At 42.8% G+C, this 6,632-nt stretch overlaps 1 pseudogene; it reads left to right on the forward strand.

The window, feature by feature from the left end:
- Positions 1-577: 577 nt before the first annotated feature.
- LOC132032385 (uncharacterized) lies at positions 578-5,811 on the forward strand (annotated as a pseudogene).
- The last annotated feature ends 821 nt before the right edge of the window (positions 5,812-6,632 follow it).

A 6,632-nucleotide genomic window follows, 5' to 3' on the forward strand; every position in this document is an offset into this window, starting at 1 on the left:
TATTAGGTTACTATATTTGACAATGTCCGCGTTATACCATTAATGGGTGTAATTTGAGCGTATCAAATTTTGGCGTCGTTGCCGGGGAATACGGTTTTGAAATTACTAAATAGTGTTTGCTTTGATTGAAGTCTTTTGCTTATTCCATCACACCTTGTTTGCTACTCTGTGTAAACCAGGTGAACATGAATCAGAATCAGCAAAATCAACGTGCTGGTAACCAGGGGAATCAGTTGAATAATCAGGCGAATGAATCCGATGATGAGAATGTTTTCGCTGATCTTGTTCCAGAGGAGGACTATGCATCTGCTATTTTTAGCCTCGAGTTGGAGCTACTACCGTGAAAATTGACTCCTTTTTATACTAGTTGTTGAAGCTTGAGGGATACTTTCGGAACTCTATCGAGAATAACCCTCAACGTTATTTGTAGAGTTTTGTGGATGTGTGTGCTAATCACATCCAGAACAACATTTCACAAGATGCTATTCAGCTGAGGTTATTCAAATATTCCTTAGCTGGAGATGCAAGAACATGGTTTGAGAAGCTGCCCCGAAATTCGATTACTACATGGGCAGAGATGGTGACTGCTTTTCTCACGAAATGGTACCCTCCTAGCAGGAAGGCTGAAATTCGTGACAAGATCTATGAATTTAAGCAGCGACCAAAGGAACAAATATATAAAGCCTGGGAGAGATTCAAGGAGCATTTGCAGAAGAGTCCGAATCATGGTTTTCCGGATCACATATTAATAGAGAAGTTCTACCGAGGGCTAGATCTAGTGATGCAGTCAGTTGCTAATAATGCAGCTGATGGTTGTTTCATGAACAAATCTTATCGACGAGTGACCAACATACTTAACAAGCTGACTACTCATAATCAGGCTTGGCACTCAAACAATGCTGATGTTGTACCGTATGGTAGTGCTATGATCCAGAATATAGTAAAGGAGAATCAAGATACCCAGCAAACATTGGCAGAACTTGCAACAAATATTTCCTTGCTAACAAAGAAGTTTGATGAATCCCAGATTAAGAAGGTAAATGTTTGTGAGGATGATACAGTTTTGCCAAAAGGGATGTACCATACTCAAGATGGTCCGTTCCATGATGGGCCCCCTATACAGGTTGAAGATGTTAATTATGTGAATAACTCTCAAGGGGGTTACCAAAGACAGAACTACTAAGGTGGTTACCAGAATCAGAATCAATGGAGACCTCAGCAAGGTCAAGGTGCTCATAACAACTCAGGGAACTACAACAATAATTATGGTGGTACGAACCAAGGGAGCTACAACAACAGTAATAATTTTGGGAACAAGAGTTTCAATCCTTATATACCACCGAAAGGGCAGTCAACAGAGCAAGGTAGTTCGAAGGTTGAAGCAATGCTTGAGAAGATTCTGGCAAATCAGTCTAAGTCTGAGAGGACTTTATCTGGGCTGACAGAGACAGTGGGTTCCCATACAGCGGCTATTCAGAAGCTTGAGTCACAGATGAGGGATATCTCTAGAGAGCAGCACCCTCCTAAAAAGGGAGGACTTCCGAGTGACACTATTTCGAATCCGAAGAATAGGGGAGGCAGTGTAGACCGCGTGTTTGCCATCACTACTAGGAGTGGTAAAATACTCCATAAGAAGGTGGTTGATCTTGAGCCGATAGATGAAGAGGATGAGATGCAGTCTGAAGCACCCATTATTGTTGATGAGAATCCTGCTGACAAGAAGGTTGTTGATATTCCAGATATAGTGAAGGATGCTGATAACACGACCAAGCAGACTGTGAAAGGGCCTCTCCGCCCTTTGACTCAGCTTTTCAAGTCTAAAACTCTCTTTCCCCAGAGGTTGGTAAAGAAGAAGGAGGATGCTAAGTTCGAGAAGTTTTATGATCAGTTGAAGCAATTATCTCTAAATTTTCCCTTCTTGGAAGCTGTCAAAGAGATGCCCGATTTTGCTAAATATTTGAAGGACCTGCTGACCAAGAAGAAAATGGTTCAACATGAAACCGTGAGTTTGACTCACATTGCGAGTTCCATCATCTCAACTACTATTGTTCAAAAAAAGAGAGATCCTGGGTCGTTCACCATTCCTTGTTCCGTTGGGCACCATGATTTTGCTCGAGCTTTGTGTGATAATGGGGCGAGTATTAATCTGATGCCTCTTGCTATATACAAATAATCAGGTTTGGGGATGCCAAGGCCGCCGACTTTGAGGTTACAAATGGCTGATAGGTCTATCAAAAGACCTGTTGGGGTGGTTGATGATGTACTTGTGCGGGTTGGTGAATTTTTGTTGCCCGTTGATTTTGTGATTCTTGACTGTGCTTTTGATCGGTACATTCCTATTATTCTGGGGAGACCTTTCCTTGCTATAGGGAGAGCTCTGATGGATTCGGAGCAAAATAAAATCAAGTTCCGAGTCAACGATGAAGAAGTTACTTTTCAGGCTAGCAAGGGGATGAAGTTACCAAGTGCTTACGAGAGTATTTTGGTAATTGATTCATTTGATGTTGTTGATGAAGCGGTGGAGTTCAAGATGGAAGAAGAAAGTTTGGGTGAAGCTCTAGCTGGTATTCTTGTGAGCTTTGGTGCTGAGGACATAGAAGGTTATGTGGAGATGGTTAATTCACTTGTTGGGTTCATATTCTTACCACCCAAAGAAGCTGAATCTTGATCTGGAAAATAGAACAACTCCTCCAAAGAAAGCCTTCGATCATTGAGCCACCTAAGTAGGAGCTTAAGCAGCTCCCATCACATCTGAAGTAAGAGGTCCTTGGTCCGGACAATACATTGCTGGTGATTGTTTCAGCCCTACTGGCTGAGGAGCAGATTCTATAGCTTTTGGAGGTGTTGCGAGACTATAGGCGTGCTATTGGTTGGACCATAGCAGACATTCAGGGTATCCCATCTGGGATCTGTGAGCATAAAATCCAGTTGGAGGAGGATAGCAAATCGAGTGTAGAGCATCAGAGGAGACTGAACGAGAATATGCAAGAGGTCGTCAAGAAAGAGATCATCAAATGGTTAGATGCGGGAGTGGTTTACCCAATTGCTGATAGTAAATGGGTGAGCCCAGTCCAATGTGTTCCTAAGAAGGGCGGCATCACTGTTGTGCCGAATGCAAAGAATGAGTTGATCCCAACTAGAACTGTCACCGGATGGAGAGTTTGCATGGACTATCGCAAGCTCAACACAGCCACATGCAAGGACCATTTCCCCATGCTTTTTATTGATCAAATGCTTGATCGGCTAGCGGGGCGTTCCTACTATTGCTTCCTTGATGGTTATTTCGGCTATAATCAGATCAACATTGCATTAGAAGATCAGGAGAAGACTACTTTTACTTGTCCTTATGGGACGTTTGCATTTAGCCGAATGCCTTTTGGTTTGTGTAATACACCAACCACTTTTCAGATGTGCATGATGTCTATGTTCTCTGACATGGTAGAGGACTTCTTGAAAGTGTTCATGGATGACTTCTCTATTGTGGGTGATTCATTTGAAGATTGTCTTGGCCATCTGGGTCAAGTGCTGAAAAGATGTGAGGAGACAAATCTCGTGCTAAATTGGGAGAAGTGCCATTTTATGGTGAAGGAAGGGATCGTCCTCGGTCACAAAATCTCTGAAAAGGGAATTTAGGTCGATCAAGCGAAAATTGATGTGATTGCAAAACTTCCACCACCTATCTCAATCAAAGGTGTCCGAAGTTTCTTAGGACATGCTGGGTTCTACAGGCGCTTCATCAAAGATTTCTCCAAGATTGCTAACCCGATGTGCAAGCTTCTTGAAAATGAGGCTAAGTTTGTGTTTGACGATAAGTGTCGGAAGGCGTTTGAGGAGTTAAAACAGTGTCTCATTACTGCTTCTATTATTGTTGCTCCTGACTGGTCCTTGCCCTTTGAACTGATGTGTGATGCTAGTGGTTTTGCAATAGGTTATGTGCTTGGGCAGAGGCACAATAAAATTATGCACCCGATCTATTATGCAAGCAGAACACTGAATGCCGCCCAGATGAATTACACAGTGACGGAGCAAAAGCTGCTTACCATTGTGTTTGCTTTTGAGAAGTTTTGGGCCTATTTGTTGGGGTCCAAAGTCGAGGTATACACTGATCATGCAGCACTGAGGTACCTTATGGCAAAGAAGGAAGCAAAGCCGCGACTGATCCGATGGGTACTATTGCTGCAAGAGTTTGATTTTGAGGTGAAGGATCGCAAGGGCACCGAAAATCAAGTTGCTGACCATCTCTCTTGGCTGGAAGAAGCTGGGAGACCTTCTGATGAGCTAGATATAGATGATGCGTTTCCAGATGAGAGGGTGTTGGCTGTGTCAATGGAGGTAGCACCGTGGTATGCCGACATTGCCAATTATTTGGTAACAGGCATAGTTCCAGAAGATATCAAAGCTTACCAAAAGAAGAAGTTCTTACGGGATTTTCGGCAGTACTATTGGGATGAGCCTTATTTGTTCTGAACATGCGCTGACAACATCATTCGGCGTTATGCTCCTAAAAGTGAAGTGATGGCGATTCTAAAGTCGTGCCATGACTCTCCTGTTGGGGGTCATCATAGTGGTAACCGGACTGCTGCAAAGGTACTTGAATGCAGGTATTACTGGCCGACTATCTTTCATGATGCTAATATATTGGTGCAGTCTTGCGATCAATGTCAGAGGCAAGGGAATATAGGCAGAAGGCAAGAGATGCCTATGAATTTTGTTATGGAGGTAGAAGTGTTCGATGTCTGGGGGATTGAATTTATGGGACCCTTTATGAGTTCAGGTGGCATGAAATACATCTTGGTTGCTGTGGATTATGTGTCAAAATGGGTAGAGGTGGTGGCTTTACCTAAAAACAAGGCCAAGAGTATCATGGGGTTCCTGAAGAAGAACATATTTACTCGCTTTGGTACTTCGAGGGTTATAATCAGCGATGGTGGATCCTACTTTTGTAATAGAGCTTTCGCGAGATTGATGGAGAAATATGGTGTAAAACATAAGGTGGCAACACCTTATCATCCTCAGACAAGTGGACAGGTTGAAGTATCCAATAGGGAGATCAAGAGTATTCTAGCGAAAACAGTAAATGCAAATAGAACTGATTGGGCCCGCAAGCTCGATGATGCTCTATGGGCATACCGGACTGCTTTCAAGACTCCGATTGGGACTTCACCCTTCAAGCTTGTGTTCGGAAAAGCTTGTCACTTGCCGATTGAACTTGAGCACAAGGCCATGTGGGCTTTGAAGAAATTGAATATGGATTGGGAAGAAGCGACCAAGCTCAGGTTGTTTCAACTAAATGAGATGGATGAGTTTTGGTACCAGGCATATGAGAGTGCAGCACTAAATAAAGAAAGGATGAAGCAATACCATGATAAGAAAATCCTGAAGCGAGGGTTCTACAAGGGTGATCCTGTCTTGCTATTTAACTCTCGTTTGAAGCTGCTACCAGGTAAGCTAAAATTAAGGTTTTCTGGTCCATTTGAGGTGGTAGGTGTTTCACCCCATGGAGCGATTGAGTTGAAGTCCGGAGATGGAACTCGGGCATTTAAGGTGAATGGGCAGAGGTTGAAGCACTATCACGGGATGGTTTCGGAAGATAGAATTGTTGACCGATACCGGTTGAAGCACCTCGGAACGAACAATGATCTAGTGTATAGGAGTGAATGGCTACCACCGTCGTGCCGCGACGTTAAATCAAGTGCTTCTTGGGAGGCAACCCAAGTGTAATGTTTATTTTCTTTTTATTTATTTTCGTTTGCAGCATATAGGGTAATGTTTGTTTTGGTGCAGGATGCAAAGGGAAGAAACTGGAGATGATCTACGCCAGAATCTACGGTCCGTATAAAATGTACGGTCCGTAGATGGAAGCGTAGAACATGAGTCAGGTAAAAGCTCCTTCTGTCCTTGATTTACGCCATAATATACGGACAGTATAATTTATACGGACCGTACAAATAAGCGTAAACCAAGGATCGTCAGATCAATTTACCGTCATAGATCTACGACCCGTGAAATTTTTACGGGCGTAGATTGAGAGCGTAAAGGGCCAAGTAAGTTTAAGTGACAAAAGACGCATAGGGTATAAAGAATAAACGACGCGTTTATTTTTGCTTCAACTTCAAAACCAAACACATCATCCACTTCTCTCCTTTTCCAATTCAAATACCCACAATTCCACGTTCACCCATAATTCATCACATCCCAAAATTCACTCCATTCCTAACTTCACTCCCCTTCCAAAATCCCCACAATCACGGCAACAACCTCTCTCCACCATAATAAAGAACAAAACCCTTCACCCGAAACAGTTAAAGCAAGAAGCAAAAGTCGTTCTTTTTCTTACTAATACTCTTCTGTTTAATTAATCATCTGCGTCTCTATCAGGTTTGTTAATGCTCTCATACCCTAGTTATGATCCCATATGTGATTTCCTAAATACCCTTAATGGGTGATTTCTGGGATTCTTATTGTTGGGGATATAAAACTTGAAATTAGATAGGGTGGGGATTTGGTTGTGTTGTGCTGAACATTGGACTCATGGGAAATGAGCAATCGAACCCCCATTGTGTCGGTGGGCATTTCGAGTGTATATGTCTTAATTGATGTAACAATTCGTTATGCCCACCAATTGTCCGATA

Source organism: Lycium ferocissimum, chromosome 2 (assembly GCF_029784015.1).
Source record: "Lycium ferocissimum isolate CSIRO_LF1 chromosome 2, AGI_CSIRO_Lferr_CH_V1, whole genome shotgun sequence".
Taxonomy (NCBI): Eukaryota; Viridiplantae; Streptophyta; class Magnoliopsida; order Solanales; family Solanaceae; genus Lycium; species Lycium ferocissimum.